This window comes from Cyclopterus lumpus, chromosome 6 (genome assembly GCF_009769545.1).
Source record: "Cyclopterus lumpus isolate fCycLum1 chromosome 6, fCycLum1.pri, whole genome shotgun sequence".
NCBI lineage: Eukaryota > Metazoa > Chordata > Actinopteri > Perciformes > Cyclopteridae > Cyclopterus > Cyclopterus lumpus.
The window spans coordinates 780-12957 of NC_046971.1; positions in this window are offsets into that span (position 1 = coordinate 780).

Consider the following 12178-nt stretch of genomic DNA (forward strand, 5'->3'; position numbering starts at 1 on the left):
GAAACATATTGTACGGCGGAATATTTAGACTCTTTTCTTAACCCGCTCTCCACTCTACATCCTAGTTACATCAAAGATACATATTATTTTGTTGAACGGGTTAAGAAACTTACTCTTCCAAAGGATGCAATCCTCTTCACTATAGACATAGATAGTCTATATACAAACATTGAGTTGACAGAGGGCCTCCAAGCCATTAAGAAAACATTCCAGAAGTACCCGGACAAACACAGACCCGAGAAAGAACTCCTCCAACTACTCAACATTAACCTAACGAAGAACGACTTTCTATTCAACGAGGAGTGGTACCTACAGACCAAAGGGACAGCCATGGGGAAGAAATTTGCCCCGGCTTACGCCAACATCTTCATGGCAGACTGGGAGGAGTCAGCACTTAAGTCCTGTGACCTCAAACCTCTACACTACTACCGCTATTTGGACGACATCTGGGGAATTTGGACTCATTCTGAAACAGAGTTTGAGGAATTCCTCAAGACATTAAATAACCACAGGGACTCGATTAAAATTAAATCCACTCAGAGCTTCAATTCGGTTGACTTCTTAGACACTACGACTTTTAAAGGACCGGACTTTGACCTCACAAATAGACTTGACATCAAAGTTTTCTTTAAACCGACAGACACCCACGCATTACTCCATAAGAGTAGCTTTCACCCCAAACACACATTTGCAGGACTCATTAAGTCCCAATTGTTGAGGTTCCATAGGATTTGCACCCAAATCAGTGATTTTAAAACAGCTTCTCAGACTCTATTTCATGCACTGACCAGCAGAGGGTACCAGAGATCTTTCTTAAGGGCTTGTGCCAAGACATTTCTGGAGACCAAACCAATAATCATCACGACCAATCTGCCCTTTATTACCACTTACTCACCATCCACAGTACAGGTGGCGCAGAATATCAGGAGAAACTTCCAATCTGGAATTCGAGGAACAGATATCCTACAGGACCACAGTATCATTACAGCATTCAGAAGGAACCCAAACATAAAAGATAGGTTAATTAGGGCAAAAATCGCTCCTTTAACAAAAAGTAAACACAAACAGGCGGAATATTTTAATCACCGTAAATGGTTCAGAAACCACAAGTCGGGGGAAATATTCAGAAACCTCAACACAGGAAATTATGAATCCAAAAACTGTATATACTTGGTCGAATGCAAGGTATGTTCCATTCAATATGTGGGGGAAACAAGGAACAACATTGCAACAAGGTGCGCACAGCACAAATACAATATCCTCCACAAGAAAAAAACAGAGACTCCGTTGGTCAAGCATTTTATGGTCCATGGCTGGACAGCATTCAATGTCATGAACATTGAGTGCAATCCGGAATGGTCCGCAGGCCAGAGAAGGAGAGCAGAGAAATCGTGGATTTCCAAACTAAATTCCAGAGAGCCGGGAGGGCTTAACGAGCGTTAGGGAGGGTGCAGTTTCCCGGGGTGGCAGTGACGGCCCGTGCAATAGGGATTCCCCGTTATCCAACGGGGTCTCCCCCCCTTGTTTCATTTACCTAACCCTAACCCTAACCCTAACCCTAACCCTAATATCAGGAGAAACTTCCAATCTGGAATTCGAGGAACAGATATCCTACAGGACCACAGTATCATTACAGCATTCAGAAGGAACCCAAACATAAAAGATAGGTTAATTAGGGCAAAAATCGCTCCTTTAACAAAAAGTAAACACAAACAGGCGGAATATTTTAATCACCGTAAATGGTTCAGAAACCACAAGTCGGGGGAAATATTCAGAAACCTCAACACAGGAAATTATGAATCCAAAAACTGTATATACTTGGTCGAATGCAAGGTATGTTCCATTCAATATGTGGGGGAAACAAGGAACAACATTGCAACAAGGTGCGCACAGCACAAATACAATATCCTCCACAAGAAGAAAACAGAGACTCCGTTGGTCAAGCATTTTATGGTCCATGGCTGGACAGCATTCAATGTCATGAACATTGAGTGCAATCCGGAATGGTCCGCAGGCCAGAGAAGGAGAGCAGAGAAATCGTGGATTTCCAAACTAAATTCCAGAGAGCCGGGAGGGCTTAACGAGCGTTAGGGAGGGTGCAGTTTCCCGGGGTGGCAGTGACGGCCCGTGCAATAGGGATTCCCCGTTATCCAACGGGGTCTCCCCCCCTTGTTTCATTTACCTAACCAGCCAGTGCCTCCAGTCCTCCTCGGCGGTGCTCCTCCTGCGCTCGGATGGGACCCTCTTGGCTCTCTTCCCTTATCACTAGATGGGTATCTTGATACAAACCTAAACTCAACCACAGAGGATGATATTCCCTAAATTCCACGGCCCTAACCCCAACCGGGTGAAATACTAAAAAACTATTTTCACCTTTCGGCCCTAAACACAACCTTGGTGAAGCGCTAATTAAAACTTATTCAATTTTCAGCCCTAAACACAACCTTTGTGAAGCACTAATTAAAACATACTCATTTTCGGCCCTAAACACAACCTTTGTGAAGCACTAATGAAAACTTATTCAATTTTCGGCCCTAAACACAACCTTTGTGAAGCACTAATTAAAACTTTATTCAATTTTCGGCCCTAATCACAACCGTGATGATTTATGATCACCTAGCCCAGTAGCTTTCCACTTACCACAACCAAGTGGGGTGTAGGTCTGGACTCCAACCAATAATAAAAAAAGACCCCCCTCTTGTTGAATATGATTTTCTGTATACACAATGTTTATTGAATACTTACCTGGTACAAGACAGATTTAAGTTCATGCATTAAAGGATTGTGACAATTGTACAGAAGCGTGCATTACAATGGTCCAATCCAATGTGGTCTTTATTTCACGGCAATATGTTATATCATGCATTCATGTACATGTTAATCTATACATTGTAAATACCTGTTGAATGTGTATTCGGAATTGAGGGATGCTGGTGGGTCACATGTTTAGAGGTACATGCTGGGACCTTTGACCTCTCACAGAACGGAAGTCCACCTGCCTTCTTCCGCTTTCTCAGAGCATGCTAGGAGCACGCTTTGTCCAGCACTTCTCCACAACCTGTAACTAATTAGATTAGTACAGAGCCATTGTATTTTATTTTATTTTCTGACCTGATGAAGGTTTATGCAAACCGAAACGTCGTCATTATTTTGTTGTTTTATTGTTTTATGCTTGTTTAAGCAACAGACCTGAATAAAAGGTAAAACTAAGCTTCGGAGAACTTTTTTCACGGTCACGCACCAGGTGCGCCTCATTAGCCTTTAGCATGACATCCCGCAACCATGAACGACACGAGAACTGGACCACGGTGGAGTACAGCAGAGGCCGTAGACCCCGCCGTCATAGCCCGGACCCCCGCAAGAGGACTGCATCCTCTCACAGAGGTAGGACATCCTCGGGCCACCGGGTGCGCGATGAGCGGACCGATGGAAGAAATGCCGGTCGCGCGCACAGCAGACATGACGAGCGGAACGCAGCGCGACGCGACATCCCCCGGGCCACACATCGCAGCTCTTCACGCCCAGCCCAAAGATCGTATGCTTCAGTGACCAGGACCGGGATAAGACTCGACCAACAGGACTCACAAAAAAGACCATCCTCCCCATGGGGGCGCAGGGAGCGCAGCCGCAGCCATGACCGGACGCGCGCAACGGCGTCCGGGAGGAATCTTCCAACGGAGGAAAAAGGGAGAAATAATTCGACCAAACGCCGAGAAGAACCTCGCGCACATCTGGACCATTCCAACCATCAGCAGGATCACCGCAAATATCAGCGGAGCCCGGTAAGAAGACCCAATAGACACTTTTCCGACCGCAGAAATGACACTTATGAGCCGCGTCGAGACTCGCCTGTGCGGTCCCGCGGAGCGCGCGCCCAAGCCGCTAGTGGCGAACGCCGACCCGACAGAGACTTTTATTATTCGTATCATCACTCACCGGTACGCTTCCGGGAGGCACGGGCCCCAGCCACATACGGCGGAGGTCGTCGGGACACAGACAATAATAATTGGCACCGGAGTATACCGGAACGCTCCCGTAGAACGCACGTCCCGGCCGCGAGCGGCGACCGCCGACGCGAAGAAGAAAGAAAGTTTGACAGGTCTCACCGCTACTCACCTGATCGCTCGCGGGAGACACGAGCCCCTTCCACACACGGCAGACGCCGAAGAGACACGGACAATGATAACGAGCAGGATAACTTACCTTTTCGCTCCCGCGGAGCGCGCGCCCCTGCCGCGAGCGGCAGAAGCCAACGCGACAAAGACTTTGATAATGTTTCTCCGCGTCGGAGCTACAGTGGGAACAGGCGTCACGAAGGAGCTTCACGCTCGGATGGCACCGATACCCACCGGGAACCGACAGGGGAACAACAGAAAAAGAAAAGAAACGGCAAAGACCGACACGGAGGAGACCGCTCCAGCGACAGCAGAGGGGAAGCGACGCAGCACCACGGCTCCTCCAGCCGCGACGAGCCGCAACAGGACAGGCAGAAATCAAACGACCCAGATTTCGCAAGAAAATGTCACATCTTGCACAAGGTAATAAAGACGGTCCACCACTATATTAATATAACGGGAAGAGATCCTCCCTTCACAATTAGGAAAACTATGAGGCATTTAGCCAATTTAATTAAACCTGCGCTGCCTAATGCACGGATTAAAAAACGCATTGAAGACAACGCTGAAGAATGGGCCGACAATACTCTGACCATTCTCAGGGAACACTACGAGGAAACTTCAAAGGCTCAAATGGAGGACTTTAACACACTCACGACCAAAGAATGGCGGGAGCCCTTCGAGATCGCTTCAAAATGGGCCAAACGGAATTTTGGAAAGAGACTGACTAATAAGACAATACGTGAAGCAGAGACAGTCATCACAGAGGCAATAGAGATGCACAACAGGGAGAACAGCTCATCATCGGAGCCTCCATCCTCAGCAGCAGAGAGGGGATCGCCCCCTCCTCTCGATGAGACCCTCCCTGAGTGGCCTCTTCCCTCACAGAATGAGCAGCCTGCACCTCCACCTCCTCGAGCCAGAGGGACTGCAGCAGTCAGACAAGGAGAACGGGAGGAGGCACCTGCTCATGCAACAAACACACAAGTCCGGGAAAACACTGTGCCCCCCACACAAGCCGCGGTGGCACAGAAGGACCGCCCACTACAGACCTGCAACCCAGAGGAAGAATCCTCATCATCTCAAGACAGCGGCGCCACGCCTGACAGGTTGGAGATCACATCCACACCAGAACAACTTCTCCCTCTCGCACAGAGACCAAGACAAATATTGCCACGCCCACTTGTAAAGGGCCCCTCCTTCTCCTTGTCTCCGAAAATTCGGACCAAGCCACGCTCTCACTCCGCACCTTGCAGCCAAAAGGAGCTGCCGGTCGGGGACTCTTCGGATGAATCCACGAACACAGAGCTAGACAGACTTTTTGAGGGGGAACCGACAAGCAACTCCATCTTTACACCGGTAACAGTGAGGAAAATTCAGTCGGCAGTCCAGACCCGCCTGGCCTCACCCCCATCTTCATCACCCACAGGTGGACTCTCAACACCAACAGCAACAAGACCTCATCAAACCACACAGCACCTCTCTTCAAACAACAAGATAAAAGACTGGACTATGAACATTAGAAAGAGATTGGTTATCATAGGAGACTCAAATTTAAGCAGATTCCCGGCATATGACATTGCTGATCTACAAATAGACTCATTCCCAGGGGCCACTTTCAGGAACGGAGAGGCTATTCTGGAGTCCATCTCATCGGAGGTGGAGGTCGACATCATGATCCTGTCCTTCGGGATCTGTAACAGAGTACAGAAGACGGAACAGACGGCCATCAAACAGCTTCAGGGAATGATGAGAATGGCACGGAGACAATTCCCCTGCACCCGGATTTACATCCCACAAGTCAATTATGACCCTGGCCTGCCGGTAAAAGAAAGGAAGCGTCTGGACCAACTCAACATCTACATCGCCACCCTCGAGGACCACATCCCGATGCTGCCAGTCTCGCAGTTCCACACGAACCCAGACAACATCCACTGGACCCCGGAGACGGCGAAGGTGATTCTGGACCACTGGTGTTGTATTTTAAATTGAATGTCCCCATAAACCTGCCACCACAGGAGGGGGATAAATCTGTGATTAATTTAACTAAAAATACCTGCTTCACTAAGGAGCAACTCTCAGTTCTGGCTAGAGGATTAAACTTTATTCCATCATTAGGCACCAACAAGCATATTAAGGAACAAACTAAATTGGATATCCAAAATTATCATAGGAAACTCAAACTAGCAGCGTACTATGAAGGGGCACACGACAGAAGGGCTAAACCTTTCACTCAACGGTCCACATGGACCCCCCCTCTCACAAATCTGCCACAGGAAATTAAGGGAATTATTCATGCTAATGACAGATACCTCAAAAACAGATTCTATGTGCACAAGGTGGCAAACAATCTAGAGGATTTAGAAATGGAGGCTCTTACAGCTCTTTCTAAAAACAAACAGATTATCATTAAACCGGCAGACAAGGGCAGCTCGGTCGTGATCCAAGACAGGAACAATTACTTATGGGAGGGCTACAGACAGCTCAATGATAAAAAATATTACACTAAATTAGAGAAACCAATCTATCCCGACACAATTCCAGAAGTCAAAAAAATACTACAGTCTCTTTATGACAAAAAATTCATAGATTTTAAACAGAAGACTTACTTAGCTGGACCCCCTGTTCCCAGGGCCAGAATATTCTACATGCTGCCAAAGATCCACAAGGAGCCAGAGAAATGGAGCGTTCCCCACAAAATCCCACCAGGTCGCCCTATCGTTTCGGACTGTAGTAGTGAAACATATTGTACGGCGGAATATTTAGACTCTTTTCTTAACCCGCTCTCCACTCTACATCCTAGTTACATCAAAGATACATATTATTTTGTTGAACGGGTTAAGAAACTTACTCTTCCAAAGGATGCAATCCTCTTCACTATAGACATAGATAGTCTATATACAAACATTGAGTTGACAGAGGGCCTCCAAGCCATTAAGAAAACATTCCAGAAGTACCCGGACAAACACAGACCCGAGAAAGAACTCCTCCAACTACTCAACATTAACCTAACGAAGAACGACTTTCTATTCAACGAGGAGTGGTACCTACAGACCAAAGGGACAGCCATGGGGAAGAAATTTGCCCCGGCTTACGCCAACATCTTCATGGCAGACTGGGAGGAGTCAGCACTTAAGTCCTGTGACCTCAAACCTCTACACTACTACCGCTATTTGGACGACATCTGGGGAATTTGGACTCATTCTGAAACAGAATTTGAGGAATTCCTCAAGACATTAAATAACCACAGGGACTCGATTAAAATTAAATCCACTCAGAGCTTCAATTCGGTTGACTTCTTAGACACTACGACTTTTAAAGGACCGGACTTTGACCTCACAAATAGACTTGACATCAAAGTTTTCTTTAAACCGACAGACACCCACGCATTACTCCATAAGAGTAGCTTTCACCCCAAACACACATTTGCAGGACTCATTAAGTCCCAATTGTTGAGGTTCCATAGGATTTGCACCCAAATCAGTGATTTTAAAACAGCTTCTCAGACTCTATTTCATGCACTGACCAGCAGAGGGTACCAGAGATCTTTCTTAAGGGCTTGTGCCAAGACATTTCTGGAGACCAAACCAATAATCATCACGACCAATCTGCCCTTTATTACCACTTACTCACCATCCACAGTACAGGTGGCGCAGAATATCAGGAGAAACTTCCAATCTGGAATTCGAGGAACAGATATCCTACAGGACCACAGTATCATTACAGCATTCAGAAGGAACCCAAACATAAAAGATAGGTTAATTAGGGCAAAAATCGCTCCTTTAACAAAAATTAAACACAAACAGGCGGAATATTTTAATCACCGTAAATGGTTCAGAAACCACAAGTCGGGGGAAATATTCAGAAACCTCAACACAGGAAATTATGAATCCAAAAACTGTATATACTTGGTCGAATGCAAGGTATGTTCCATTCAATATGTGGGGGAAACAAGGAACAACATTGCAACAAGGTGCGCACAGCACAAATACAATATCCTCCACAAGAAGAAAACAGAGACTCCGTTGGTCAAGCATTTTATGGTCCATGGCTGGACAGCATTCAATGTCATGAACATTGAGTGCAATCCGGAATGGTCCGCAGGCCAGAGAAGGAGAGCAGAGAAATCGTGGATTTCCAAACTAAATTCCAGAGAGCCGGGAGGGCTTAACGAGCGTTAGGGAGGGTGCAGTTTCCCGGGGTGGCAGTGACGGCCCGTGCAATAGGGATTCCCCGTTATCCAACGGGGTCTCCCCCCCTTGTTTCATTTACCTAACCCTAACCCTAACCCTAACCCTAACCCTAACCCTAACCCTAACCCCTAACCCTAACCCTAACCCTAACCCTAACCCTAACCCCAACCATTCTATTACGCACCTAAAACTTAACCCTAACCGTTTAACCCTAACCCCAATTCCTAAATAACAAATCTAACCCTAACCCAGTCCTCTTTACTAACCTCAACCATTCTATTACGCACCTCAAACTTAACCCTAACTACTTAACCCTTACCCCGATTCTTAAATAATGAATATAACTCTAACCCAATCTTTTTTACTAACCTCAACCATTGTAACACTTACCTAAACCCAACCCACAATATTACCTCTTCTACCTTACCTTAAAAACCTCTTATAACCTAAAACTGTAGTCCCTTAGATACCAAAACTTAGCCACTTTATCCCCTCCTACCTTCCGACGCTCCCCTCCAAAGGAGTGTCGGATAGGTATGCAGAACCGCTTAATCCAAGCGAGGAAGGGTTCTTGGCGTATTCACACCACCCCTTCCTATTTCTGCTCCCCTTTATTCCGTATTACTCTGTGCAACGGGTTAAATCCGTATATTAGATTCAATTTCCTGGGTCAAAGTGTAAAGGCGAGGGGAATACTAAGTGATATGCGTCGGCCAGTGCATTGCCGTAAGTCTCTATTCAACTGCGAAGTCAGCGGACGACGTGGGGAGATTTATGTGAATATCATATACACCTAACCAGCCAGTGCCATCGGACTACTAGGTCCCCTTTAAAGCGAATATACTTTGACCCAACCCCAATCCACCTTAAAATAATCTTAACCCAATCCAATCAAAACTCAAACCGGGCTCTCTTCTGCGCCTAGTGTTGGTTCCGCTGGGGCAGTCTTGGACCGAGGTCAGCTATGCTGCCACGAAGGGTAACCCTGTTGTCTCTGGCGGTCCACGCGGTTTCCTTCATTGACTGCGGAATTTGGTTTTCACGGACATTGAGAAAACTTACAAACTACGACCCCCTCTCGTATAGCCCCCCTTAGAAATATAGAAGAATAGAACGATAGCTTACCTGATCTCCTTCACTTGGTGTCGGTTCTGCTGGGGGCTTACCTGGTCCGTGGTCAGCTCGGCTGCCGCGAAGATTTCGAATCTGCTTTCTGGGTTTGACTGCTGGGGAACCGACTATAACTGTAGGAGACAGATTAAATAACTTAGAAACTACAACATAATAAGAATTTATAACTACTACAATCATATAACAACCAAGCTAACGTTAACTATAGAAACTACAACAATCCTATAACAACCAACCTAACGTCTAAATAATCTTAACCCAATCCAATCAAAACTCAAACCGGGCTCTCTTCTGCGCCTAATGTTGGTTCCGCTGGGGCAGTCTTGGACCGAGGTCAGCTATGCTGCCACGAAGGGTTAACCCTGTTGTCTCTGGCGGTCCACGCGGTTTCCTTCATTGACTGCGGAATTTGGCTTCCACGGACATTGAGAAAACTTAAAAACTACGTACACCGCCACCTCTCATATAGCCCCCCTTAGAAATATAGAACGATAGCTTACCTGATCTCCTTCACTTGGTGTCGGTTCTGCCGGGGGCTTACCTGGTCCGGGGTCAGCTCGGCTGCCGCGAAGATTTCGAATCTGCTCTCCGGGTTTGACTGCTGGGGAACCGACTATAACTGTGGGGGACAGGTTAAATAATTTAGAAACTACAACAATACTATAACAACCAACCTATTACAGCTAACAAAATACCAATTATCCACTTTTAAATTTTAATTTAAGATTATTAATCAAAGTAAACAACCCAAAACCAGGCATGCGCATACTAATGAGCTCCGCCCCCTCAACTTTGACCCCAAAGATTCAAAAACATGATTGTTCCAAAGATTATCTTACAACAAATCCTTATTACACAGTTATAAATACAAACACCCACACACAGGTGCTTAATACAACCCCCAAACATTAACCATAAGTATTTAAAGATCAGTGAACCTAAAAAAACGAACTAAAAACAGTGTTATACTCAAAAAACGTGGCTACAATTATAAACACTAACACACAGTTGCCTCTTATATATAACCCCCACACATTAACCATAAGTTATTTTAGTTCATTAATCACAATAAACAAGCTTATATCGTTTTTCGCATACTAATGAGCTGCACCACGAGCGAAACACACTTCTGACTACAATTATAAACACTAACACACAGTTGCCTCTTATATATAACCCCACACATTAACTATAAGTTACTTTAGTTCATTAATCACAATAAACAAGCTTATATTGTTTTTCGCATACTAATGAGCTGCACCACGAGCGAAACACACTGCACCAATATAGACCAGGGCTCTCATTTAACACTTATAATAGAACCTTCCTGGGGTCGTGCGGTGTATGGGGCACAGGAAGGGATTCTCAAAATGAGTTATATAGACCTTATATAATATAATAATTGTAAAAATTAAACCAATTAAAAAAAATATACTTTAATTATTTTAACATTTTAAATTTTAATTTTGATACTGCAAAAGTAAAAAAATCTCTAATCTTATAATCTTTCAATTCTGATACCACAAATCTTAATGATAGATATTCATTGATTCTTATCCCTTAAAAGTCCCTTAAATAAACTAAACCTGAACAAACTGCCTAAAAGCACGACTTAACAACCTACAGGCCTCAAACCGAGCCAGTGACCCCTCATATTTGCTGTAAAGTAACACGGCCTGGGACTTGATCATCCCAGGGGGGCCTTCCTCAGAAGAGGGTGTCTTGTGATAATGGCCGAAACACTCAATGATCCTGAGGTCCATAACTGACGAACATGTTCTTTGCAGAAAATTTGAAGAAAGGGGTCACTGTATACCTAACATGGAACCTTAGAAAAGACCAATCGTTAAACCAAGCTTTCCTCGACTCTAAATACAATGATCTAAATTAAGTATTCATGATATAATAAACTACCTTTTAACCTGAATTCTCTATCAACCATATCAACCCTCTGCTCCTCCGATTTATCCACCAACTCGTTCATTTCCCCTAAATAACGATTCTAACCCTAACCCAATCCTTTTTACTAACCCCAACCATTCGATTACGCACGTCAAACTTAACCCTATCTAACCCTAACCCAATCCTTTATACTAACCTCAACCATTCTATTACGCACCTAAAACTTAACCCTAACCGTTTAACCCTAACCCCAATTCCTAAATAACAAATCTAACCCTAACCCAGTCCTCTTTACTAACCTCAACCATTCTATTACGCACCTCAAACTTAACCCTAACTACTTAACCCTTACCCCGATTCTTAAATAATGAATATAACTCTAACCCAATCTTTTTTACTAACCTCAACCATTGTAACACTTACCTAAACCCAACCCACAATATTACCTCTTCTACCTTACCTTAAAAACCTCTTATAACCTAAAACTGTAGTCCCTTAGATACCAAAACTTAGCCACTTTATCCCCTCCTACCTTCCGACGCTCCCCTCCAAAGGAGTGTCGGATAGGTATGCAGAACCGCTTAATCCAAGCGAGGAAGGGTTCTTGGCGTATTCACACCACCCCTTCCTATTTCTGCTCCCCTTTATTCCGTATTACTCTGTGCAACGGGTTAAATCCGTATATTAGATTCAATTTCCTGGGTCAAAGTGTAAAGGCGAGGGGAATACTAAGTGATATGCGTCGGCCAGTGCATTGCCGTAAGTCTCTATTCAACTGCGAAGTCAGCGGACGACGTGGGGAGATTTATGTGAATATCATATACACCTAACCAGCCA